Raw genomic sequence first — 12,451 nt, forward strand, 5'->3', positions numbered from 1 at the left:
GCTTGAGTAGCTCTCGATCCGGGTTTTGCCGGTAAGGGTTCCTCAATTGCCCTGATCTTTCCTTCCATCCTAAGAGCAATTCTTAGGTTGTGAAGCCAGTCCATGTAGTTCAAGCCCGTAAGCTTGTCCTTTTCGAGGAGCCCTTTAAGGCAGAAATTAGTAATTGATGACGGAGTAGGATTTGTGTTTGTTGCAGACATCTATCATATTTTTAAAGTAAGTTGTATTAGTTATTTTGATATTTTTAATCCTTGTTAAGATAATTACCCAAGTGTGTTCAATATTCAAACAATTATAATTAACAAGGCTAAGATCCATATTTCACTTATGGTAACGACGGGTTTACCGCGGATCGCCAATCATAAGCTATTTAGGTAGGTAACTATATTACCAATTTCATCCATTATGAAATTCTTAGGTTCTGCGGGATTTAGTGATAATCAATTATTTCACTTGGTATGTTTAATCCCTTCTATGCTAATCCTTCCTCGTGGCGGGTTTGGCGCGAACCACGATTTCAGATTGTAAACCGTCCGTGATAGATACACGTGAAATCCGGCCCAAGACTCTCGGGTATCGCGAATTTCACCTCACCCTTCCCAACACCCAATTAAAGTTCGGCCCAAGACTCTCGGGTATCGCGAACTCTAACAGGTAGAAGGTTTGGATATGTGTACTACTCATGGGTAGCGTAAAGTTTACATTTAAAACGGGATTTTGTTTTCTTTTAGCAAAAGTAGTTTATTCCATTTTAAACATTTGCTAATTATGTATTGCGTGTTGCGTTTGTTAAACTAATTTTAACCAAACCATTTTAAGTGATTATTTTCTTTTGTTTCTATACTAATTTTCTAGCTAGCATGGCATAGATAAATAAGAACACAATAATAATCATGACACGCAATTATCAGTAGTATGCCTCAAATAATATTCGTTTTTCAGTGAGCCAACACACGAAAAACGGGGTCAACTAGGGACAAAACCATGTGTGAGAATCGGCTCCCACTAAAACCGCCATCTCCATTAAATGCTCGGACGGGCCGCCTTGTGAACATCATCTTCGTGATTCCAATCTTGGTTGCATTATTTTACAAAATAACTATTTTATTTTCTATACTACTACAAATACAATATGAAAAATAAATACGACATGCAAGTCGTTTAATAATTATTACATTCATCCCGAATAAATAAGAAAAACGACATGCAAGTCGTTTAATAAATTATTACATTCATCCCGAATAAATAATAAATTAAATCACACAACCAAACATTCACACAAGGGTCTTATAGAGGCAAATACTACCGATTTCATACAACAATCATATACATTATAAATGGAGTGCCAAACATCCATTTTATGAAACATATTTCGATAAGGATTGATTTAAACAACACTTAATGGCACATAACAAATATCAATCCTTGTTTACATAACTTATGTATGTAAACCCACTTCATATTTTGTAAGTATGGTTTTCATGCTAAAACCATCCAAACAAACATATTAAGTGAATTAAAACATGTTGGAGATTTACCCACTTTAACAAAGCATAAAGTCTAAAATTAACAATTTTAATTTTCTCATTTCATGTAAAATATGAATATAATTTATGTACTTTATTTTCCTAAACTTTGAATCACTTTTAGTCAACATTCAAGTTACCTTATCAAATTTTCGGATTTTGGCAGATTCATACATGCAACTTCAGATGGTCATATCTTACTCATTTCTAGTCCGTTTTCGATGAATTTTTTTTTTTCAAATTTAAGTTCTTTCAGTTAGCTTTCAAATGCAATTGGTTTCATACAAAAATATTAAGTTTAAAGCCCCGAAACAGTCCATCAAAGACGGACTGTCCAAGCTGGAAAAAAATTTCTTAAATGAAAAAAATGAGTTTAACCCATTTTACATTTTGCCAAAATCCAAGATTCAAATTAGTATTTAGAAAACATAAAACATAAATCATGATACTTGTTTTGCATGTTTGTTATGCATGATCATCTCCAAGAATCATGCACAACGCATCCAACAAAACTAAATATCATAAGAAAAGTTTGCTAAAACTTATACAAGATGGCTCTGATACCACTTTTGGAGTATGATACCAAACAACATAGCGAGCGGAAGCATTTTTAAAATATTACAAAATCATACTCTTCCACGGATCATTGTACAAAACTTTAGTAAACAAAACAAATTAATGAAACCGAACAAGAGAAGATTAGAATACAACCTTTGTAGCCTTCTGAAGATCGAATTTGAAAACCCAAAGAAGAGTTCCTCTAAACGGTAGACACCCAAAGTTTCAACCTTGCTTCGATCTATACCTTCTACTTAACAGATATTTTCTTCTTCGTTATTTCCACCAAAAACCAAACTCAATTATAGATTTCAAGTATTTTGGTTACTTGAAAATAAGAAAGAAAAATAGCATTTTTGTATGTGTGTTTTTTGTATCTTTTTCATGACTTTTCAAATACCAAGACTTGGTATTATATATTACATAATTGATACAATTAATACATCTAGTACAAATGTAATAAATAAAGATTTGGAAATATTTGCAAAATCAAATCTTTATATAAAATAAGATTTACAAAATCAAATCATATTTTATAAATCAAATCAAATCTTATATCTTATATAAAATATGATTTGCAAAATCTAATCAAATCTCTACATATTTAGATTTGTAAGTATATGTATACACATAAAAAAAACTTACTTAATTTATTAAACCATTAACTAAGGATTAACAAATTAATTTCCGATTAGAAGGTATATCAAACAATTTTACGATTGACCTTTGTGTGTGACCGAATAGGATAAATGGACTTTTATTATTTAATGTCATGGGCATATCTTCGGAATATATGTACCACGGTCCAACCACGATCGAACCGTTGCCAACCCGAGAACATATTTCCAACAATTACCTCATAATATTCGAACAATCATAATTTGAGGAGGAGGAAGTGGTAGATTACTCATTCTTGTTTTTTCTTATTTATTATAATCATCATCACAAGATATACAACATTTATGATTGAACCGTCTATCGGAATGAAGAATAATTGTTTTAATCCGAATGATTCAGTTGTGTGTTGAGTTTGAACTTCTTTCATTCGTTCATAACAGTTTCTTTGGTTGCTTTCCATTTATCCAGTCGTTTGTCAGCTTTTTCCACCTGAATTTAAACAATTTCTTACCAAATGTGTGAGCTCTGTTTTTGAGAAGATCTACAAGTTACAAATATGGGATGTTTAGTATTTCAAATTACCTCTTTATTCCAGTCCGTAGAAAACGTTGACCAGATTAAAATAACTGTTTGCAAGACGGTTCCTCCAATCATTCCTGACCATATTCCCTACAAAGATACAATACATCTTTTAATTGCTTTCTATATGATCATACATTTTCTTTTTCCAATAGTCAGTTTCGTTACATAAACAGTTGTCAAAACGTTAATATATAGAAAAAGGGGCAAAACGCCAATTTTTAACATATAAATACACTAAAAAAATTGTTGTTGGGGCGACGACTGACTTGCCCCAACATAGAAGTTAGTTCTAGCAATAGTAAGGCCTAAACAGTACCTTAACCCCAAAGTTGAAATAGAAGCCGAGAAGAAATCCAAGAGGAATGCCTACAACGTAATAACATCCGACATTCACATATGCTACGTATCCTTGCCACCCGCACCCGACAACCACACCTTAATGTGATTAATTCATTATGTCAAATGTCATTACTGATAATTTGATTTCACTTGTGTAAGTTATTTAGAAGCTTAATTAGTGGGTGATATACCTGATAAGACGGGTTGTATACCATTGAGAATTATGGTAACAGCGAGTAATGGGCATAGGTCAGATACTGCATTCGCAACAGTTTCACCGCCAGTAAATGCGTAGCTAAGAACGTCTCGTACTGACAAAATGACCATCGCTTCAACTACAGCGATGATAAATGAAACACAAGTCACTGTTAACACTGAAAAGGCTGCAGCTTTTGGGTGTCCTGCTCCCCTAGCTCATTTCCAACTCGAACACTGTTTTTGAAAATGTATATTGATTACTACGTATTAATTTTTTTACATCACTATTTTTCACTCTAACATATTTTCTACGTATTAACTCGCACACTATTGTTAAAGTTACCGTGAGTTTAAAATTATCGAAGATTTAATTGATTAACATCAATATTTTCATTTTAAAACAGAACTTGAATCATTTTCTATATTAAGCTGTATATGGTGAATACGTATACTAATATATTTTTCATTTAACATTTATTATTTAATATTTAATATATATGTTACTCCGTAACAATTATCATAGCATAACAAAATCCTTGTTGAATAATTATAATATAAAAAAAAAAAAAAAAAAAACCCAACCTAGCAGCTGCATTGAACCCAACTGAGACCATGAACAGTAGCGCATTCACAGACATGCTGCAATAATATTTCAGAAATAAAATCACTACTAATATTTACAGATTATAAATCACATTAGGCTATGCTTCAATGTGTGTACGTAAGGGATCCAAACCCATTAGTCCACTCGCTAAATGCTAGCTAATGCAAACTTATGTTTCGAGACATTTAAAAATCGGCTAGAAAACGTCATTAACAAGACAAAATGTGATAAAATAATATAAATTAGACTTACCAAACCGAGAGGGCATCGAGTGCAAGCTCGGGGTTCTCAAGCCATCCCGCAATTAACACTAGTATCTGAAAATACCACGTCTCCAAACACAACATAACGGCTGAGCCACTTGACAATTTTACGAACTCCCATATTCCACCGAACGCCTTCATATTGAAACCAGTCCACGTGGCCTTACATCTATCACTCATTAAGATGTAAACAAATTGACCCACTACTATGATCCACCAAGACAAACTTAAGGTTAATGAGGCACCAAGCAAGCCCAATCCTAACTTGTACACCATGATCCAAGAAAAGATCAAGTGTACAACTAATGTTGCAGCCGAAATATAAGCGCTTGGTGCTACAATACTTTGTGCCTGAAGGAACTTTTGTATAGGAAAGTTTACGGCATATGCGAAAATTTGAGGAATTAGACCATAGACAAATAAGGATGCCGCGGATGACATTGATGGCGATTGTCCTAGTAGAATTAAAATCGGCTTAGAAAAAGCATAAATTATTGTCATGGGGATCGCTGTTACTAGGAGAACGATAGTGGATCTTTGAAGGTATACTCCAAGCATATCATATTTTTGTGCTCCAAACGCTTGACCACATAGCGTCTCCACTGCGCTACCCATTCCTAGCTATAATCACATACATATATATAATATCATTGTATCAATGTTGTATAGGACGGAAAACACATGTAAACATTTTCGTACTGTGGCTTGAATGCACAACTAATTAGTTGATGGATTCCTCTCACTATTAGACCAGACCAGACTCCATTTACAGGAAAATAATCCATTGTAGAGCAACTATGGTTACTCGAGGTTTTACCTTCTATGGGGAGCCCTCGCTTACCAACAAAAGAAAAAAAAGAAAAAAAAAAAAAAAAAAAAAAAAAACTATGGTGGGTTAGCCTCCATGAGAGCTTGAAATAGTTTCTAGATATTTACATGAATTTCTTTCCATTTATACATAATTATTAATTAATTACTCAGATTTATATTAATTTTGAAAAGTTTTTCTTTTGCTTATCATGTGCCCTAAGAGTTCCCATTTTCTAACTTAGCATATGATAAGGTATAAATCATAATTTTCTATAAATAATTAAATTCATAATTAAAATTAATATATATTTGGAAATTGAAATGAGTATAATTAATAATTTTTTAGTTATAGAATAAAACTTCGAGTATATTTAATTGTTCTTATTTTGTGCTTTTAGAGCGTAAGATAACCAAACTCAAATAGAAAATCGCATTTCAAACGAATCGCATATATTCAAGTTAAAAATAATTGCCTTCTAGATAACATGAATATTATATTTATTTGGGAAAAGCTAACTTGTGCCTTTAGTGTTTGATGAATTCAAAGTTTCCATGAATATTATAAAATGTAATTATACACATGTAAAATTGGAAATTTACGAGTTTAATAAATTAAATTTGTGATATATTTAGAAACTTTAAATGAAGTAAATGATAGCTTATGCCGTTAGAGCATAAGTTAGTCAATCCCTATTAAAGTATATATAAAAAGATGCAATTATTTATTTGGATGCCCACACATCAAAAGTGATCGGCTTGTATGAAGATATATATGCAACTACAAAATTTGATATCCAACAACTTTACCTTTACATCAAACAGCCAGAAAAAGTGCTAATATGATGTGTTATGTATTTATATTATTGTCCGCGGAATATATTTGCCTTTTTTTACATCAAAAATGACATGTCACGCTGAAACTGTTCAGAATATCAAATTTGTCGGATCCACATTTTATTTTTAATTTTTTATGTATCACAATAATAAAATTTAGTGGTGGAGCTTGAATAAATTTGTTGAGATGTGTTGTTGCATTAATCTAAAATTCTATATTGTAATAACTTCTATTACTTTGTGGTTTATGTTTCCGTCATGTATGAACAATGTTAGTTGATATATTATGTTTTGATATGTTTAACCAATGCCGAGAAATGGTTTAGAGTTGTTTCGTTGGCAGATCAAGATCATCGACCGATGGTAGGGACCATCGGTTGAGGGACAAAGACCATCGGCCGAAGGTCAGAGACCTACGAACGATGGTCACTGCAGACATATATAAATACAAGTGTTGGGTTCCTTTGTTAGTTTACGAACTCTACACCCTGTAGCCGACCTATTTCAATTGTTCAATCGTCCCAAACCATATCCCAATCGAATACACACCATAAGGCGTCGATTTCATCAACAATTCGTTGGTTTCATTGATCCCGAAGCGTATACGTATTCGTCTCGACCTAGATTAGTGTTTTCCACCTTTAATCTTCGTATAACGATTAATCTAAGATCCTAATAACGTCTACAAGATGAGGCAGCATAAAATGATTAATCGGGAAGAACAAGTGATTTTAACATAGAATATAAATTTAGTTTGTTATTATTAATAAAAATAGTATATAAATTATAAGCTAATATGTAACTTTAAATTTAAGTTACATAAAATTTAATTCAACCACTTAATTTATATAAAAACATTGAAATTTGTATAATCATAGAAATTAATAACAATTAAATTATATGATATAAAAGTATAACGATGTTGGACTAGTGGTTCTAATCGGGTAACCAAAAAGTAAAAGTTGTAGTCCTTTATGTTGCGAGCAACTAAAATTTTGGAAGAACTAAGGGGTTTCACTATCCACGCCAAATTTTGCATTTAGCGCAAGTCAAATATATCATGTAAATTGGCATTGCAAAGCCAAACTAATCGACAGTCAGACCATTAGCATGGTTAACATAAGTTGGTGAGTCCATTTGCTCTTTTATTTGTACATTGTGTTTAATAAGTTGTACTTTTTAAGTTTATAGGTATTATTTGTGTGTATTATTTAGTTATAGGATAAAGAGTGTTTATGGAAAGGTTAGTGAAAGGGTTTGTTGCGACTCGACGCTGACGTGGATGAGTGAAGTTGAGTTATAAATGGCTAAAATTGTGAATTGACTAAGTAACTAAATAAGAGTTGTTATAAAAGAGAGATCACTAAAACGGTTTAAACTCGCAAATTTTGCAAGTCTTCACCATTTTAGTCATATACATTTCTTCACATAGACTCCGATTTAATTGATTTAAAAGCTTAAGAGTTTGTAACTCAAAGGACTACAAGTCTCATTGCTTATCCAAATTTTTGGAGGGGAAAGAAGCCCCTCGACCCTATTAATCTCCACCCTTAACAATAATGAAATAAATTGAGAAAACAAACCATGAGGCCATAGGCAAAGAGTTGAATCCCTTGGTTACCGAGGGATGCTGCCGCGAGTTCCGTGTTTCCAAGTTGACCTGAAAAGATTCGGGTAGACATAGACATGGCATTATTAATCAAGTACACCATCACTGCGGGTGCAGCCAACTTATATAGTAGATTAAGCTCAATTTTCGACGCCATCACCAAACGCCTCATCTTTAGTGTATTTGTGTCGGAAAGAACTCGCTCAAGCTCCACACTACCGCCATGATCTACCGTAGATTGTGAAGTTGTGAAGTCTTGTATTGGTTGTATAAGAGGATGGTGTAGTTCATTTGTATGGGAGTCCATTATTTTCTTGTAAGAATGGATGGTTGGCTAGCTTATTCGAATCTCTTTATAGAGAATTTTCTTTGGTATGTTTTGTGTTGTACATTATTTATATAAAATTCCAAGATTTTATTTTTATGTCATATAAAAGGGTGTGGAGACTGTGAGATTAAGGATTTATAAAATCAACAACCAGCCCTAGAAACTTTTTTTCCTTCTACTGTAAGACGGGCTATCGACTTTTAAAAAGTGCTTATAACGAGACAACTCGCGTTTCTTGAACAAAGCAGTAGCAGTAGCAGTAATAGTAAAAGATTAGAACCATATTCAACGTGTTCTTATTTAAAACACGAAAATATAATAAAAGTGAAAAATATATTTACTGAAACTTGCTTATAAATTAGTTAACCAATCATCTTGAGAAGTCCTTTGGTGAAATCACGGGTTTACAGAAAGATCAAACAAAAAAAAATTCAAAAAATAGTTACTAAGAAAAAAAGATATTATCATTAAATAATCAAATAAATAGAAAAATATTTTCAAACTAATACTCAACGACTAAACGCATAGTCTGAGAATAGAAAAATTCATATACCACAAAACTTCTCACAAATTCAAATTTCAACACATGATACTAACTATTTAAGAGACTATATTCATTCCAAGTGGTAAGTATAGATAAATTATGAGAAATATTATTAAACATATATAAAGATAAATTTAAGAAATAGAACACTTAGCATCATTATCTAAATATTTGTGCAGCTAGCCATGTATGTTATGGTGTTTGGTGTTTTTTTGTTTTGTTTCAAGTTTGCTTGTGTCTTTCTTGATATTGTGTGGAGGTTTTTGTATTGCCTTTTGCTCGCTCCTTGCGGGCCTTTTTTTATATATTTTTCTTTCCAAAAAAAAGAAAAAGAAATAAAACACTTTTAAAAATTAATAATTAAGTGGCAATTCAAGAACTTTAAAGACACAAACCTTTATTAAGAATGGAACTAGTAACAAAAACGAATAATCAAAATAAAGTACTAAAGTGGACATCGGATTCCAAGCTACATTACCCATTAACACCACTGTTTAATTAACCTGTCCAAGTTATGATTATCCAAAATACGTTGAAGTTGAAGATATCTATATGCTAAAGAAAGCTAAAGATATCCAAAAATGATTATTGATAAGCATTTGCAACACTTCAATAACCCATAGAGCCCCAAACACAACCTTAAAATTAAAAATATATATATATATATATATATATATATATATATATATATATATATATATATATATTAAAAAATTGAAACCTAAATTACAAACACAACCTTAAAATTAAAAAATTGAAACCCATAGAGCCCCAAGGCTAAAACCTTTGAGAATAAGATAACTTTAAATATTATTTTATTTTTTTTCGGCAAAGAAAGTATGTAGTATATATATCAACACGAAAATTACAATAATGTCACACTTACAAAAACGGAACTACATCTAAGAAAACAAAACGACAAATATATAACCGAGATAGTAAGACTCCACAAGTGTGCAGGAAAACGCCGTAGTCCGTTCATTATCATTAAGGTCGAGATTGGACTTGAGAAGATTTAACTAAACAAGCTGGAGTGGGGACAGAGCACCGTGTTGGCAATTCAACAACAAAGCACCCTGATCCACCCCAAATTCTCTCGACCAAAACGACTACTCCAGGAGTGGGGCAAAAAACCTGCATTGAGAACAATTAATTAACCTATCCCGGATATCCTAGACGATAAAGCTAGCGAATCATAAACTCGTGGATTTGCAAGCCAGACATCCCATTCAATTTTGGTACCTTTGATCCTATTAGAGAACTATTCGAAGCACTTAAGTTGGATGTCTTTGAAAACCATTGCGCATGTCAGTTTTATCTTAGTGAAAGTGAAAGCGTTCCTACTTTTCCAAATCATGTATCCCGTAACCCATTCCGTAGCTTGCCACAACTGTTTTTTCAAGTCGGAGGTGAAGTTATATCCATTCCCAAGAAAAGATTCATTAATACCCAAGTTTGTAAAAGGGCCGAGCTTCCACCAATCATAGACTCGATTCCAAATGTCAGAAGCGAACGTGCATGAGATGATGGAGTGCTCTACTGATTCCAAACCATTGTCACAAACCGGACAACGTACCGTACCCAGGTTCATACCTCTCTTATCAAGTTCAACTCTTGTGGGTAACCTTTTGTGTAACATCCCAGGTAAACGTTCCCCGTAACATGATATTGTCCGCTTTGCCCGTAGGCGCACGGATTTTTCTTGGCAACCACACACGACGAGCACTTTCCCAGGAGGTCACCCATCCTGGTAGTGCTCTCGCCTGAGCACGCTTAACTGCAGAGTTCTCATGAGATCTGATGCGCTTGTGGTCCCAAAACGCGTCATGTTAGGAAAGGTCTCCACACCCTTATAAGGCATGCTTCGTTCCCCTCTCCAACCGATGTGGGACGGATGTAACACGGATGTTACAATCCTCCCCCCTAATGGGACACAACGTCCTCGTTGTGCACGTTTGGTCCGGGGCCTGACTCTGATACCATCTGTAACATCCCAGGTAAACGTTCCCCGTAACATGATATTGTCCGCTTTGCCCGTAGGCGCACGGATTTTTCTTGGCAACCACACACGACGAGCACTTTCTAAGGAGGTCACCCATCCTGGTAGTGCTCTCGCCTGAGCACGCTTAACTGCAGAGTTCTCATGAGATCTGATGCGCTTGTGGTCCCAAAACGCGTCATGTTAGGAAAGGTCTCCACACCCTTATAAGGCATGTTTCGTTCCCCTCTCCAACCGATGTGGGACGGATGTAACACGGATGTTACATTTTGTGTCGAGTACACCAAATAAACAACTCAACTTTGAGGGGGACCAGTTTGTTGCGGATCGACTTTATGCTCACGGGTGCTATGTCAGGGCTGTTCCGGACCAGAATATATGTAATCTTGTGAACCGAAAACGAGCCATCCTTACTCCAAGACCATGACCATTCTTCTCGACCTGAGCTGCAAGGGACAAAACTGGATAAAAGATTAGTAAGAGTGGTGAGGTCCCCGGCCAATCTCCCCGAGATATCGCGGGACCAACACCATGTAGCATGAAAGTTCTCGCCCTCCCATCGAGCCCGGTCAAGAATTGTGGCAAATTTATTTGTGTCAAGTCTAAAAAGCCTATTAAATTTGTCTTTAAGAACCATTTCCCCAAGCCATAATTCATCCCAAAAACGTGTACTAGACCCATCTACGACTCTTTTTTTTTTTTTGAAAGAATTAGCGAAAGCGGAGTTTGCATTAAAGATATTTTTACCCACCTTAAGAATACCCGCCCACTTGGAAGAAGCTCATGAGGAAGGGGGAGAAAAAGAAGTGCTAAGGCCCCCGTCCTCACCGTATATATTTTTAATAATAGACACCCAAAGTGAGTCATTCTCATGTTTAAACCGCCACCACCATTATGCAAGTAAGGCACGATTTTTAAAAGCAAGAAGGGAAATATCTAACCCACCAAATTCACGAGGCTTAAGACAAGTATCCCATTTAACCCATGCCATTTTTTAGAACTCGGAAGATCCGCCCCAAAAAAACCGACGTCTCAAACCCTCAAGTTTATCAATAACACAAGACGGGGATAAGTAAAGCGAAAAGAAATAAAGAGGTAGACTAGATAATACCGATTTAATTAGTGTAAGTCTACCACCATACGAGAGGGATCTAGCTTTCCAATCCGTCAGTCTCTTACCAAACTTGTCAAATACCGGATCCCATGACTTCGAGAGTTTCATCGACGATCCAAGTGGAAGCCCAAGGTAGGTGATAGGGAGTGTACCTGCTGCGCCCCCAAGCCAGGCCGCCATATTTTTCGTTTCTACTTTTGAGACCCCAAGTCCATAAACACAGCTCTTATGAAAATTGATTTTTAATCCCGATGTCAATTCAAAGCACTTAAGAATTTTAGTAAGATTTTTCACATTACGCCTATCCCATTCACCAAAAAATATAGTGTCGTCCGCGTATTGCAATTGCGTGACCCGTAAGTCCCTCCGCCCAATTGGGATCCCAGAAAAGCGGCCATGAAGTGCAGCAGATTTAATTAGATGGTTCAAACGTTCGGCTACCATGATAAAAAGATAAGGGGAGAGGGGATCCCCTTGCCTCATGAAATGTCCCGTTCATATTGATTATAAACGTTCCATATTAAT

At 34.7% G+C, this 12,451-nt stretch overlaps 1 pseudogene; it reads right to left on the reverse strand.

Annotated features, from left to right (window-relative positions):
* Positions 1-2,972: 2,972 nt before the first annotated feature.
* LOC139856022 (protein DETOXIFICATION 40-like) lies at positions 2,973-8,564 on the reverse strand (annotated as a pseudogene).
* Positions 8,565-12,451: the final 3,887 nt, after the last annotated feature.

Source organism: Rutidosis leptorrhynchoides, chromosome 6 (genome assembly GCF_046630445.1).
Source record: "Rutidosis leptorrhynchoides isolate AG116_Rl617_1_P2 chromosome 6, CSIRO_AGI_Rlap_v1, whole genome shotgun sequence".
In the NCBI taxonomy this organism is placed as follows: domain Eukaryota; kingdom Viridiplantae; phylum Streptophyta; class Magnoliopsida; order Asterales; family Asteraceae; genus Rutidosis; species Rutidosis leptorrhynchoides.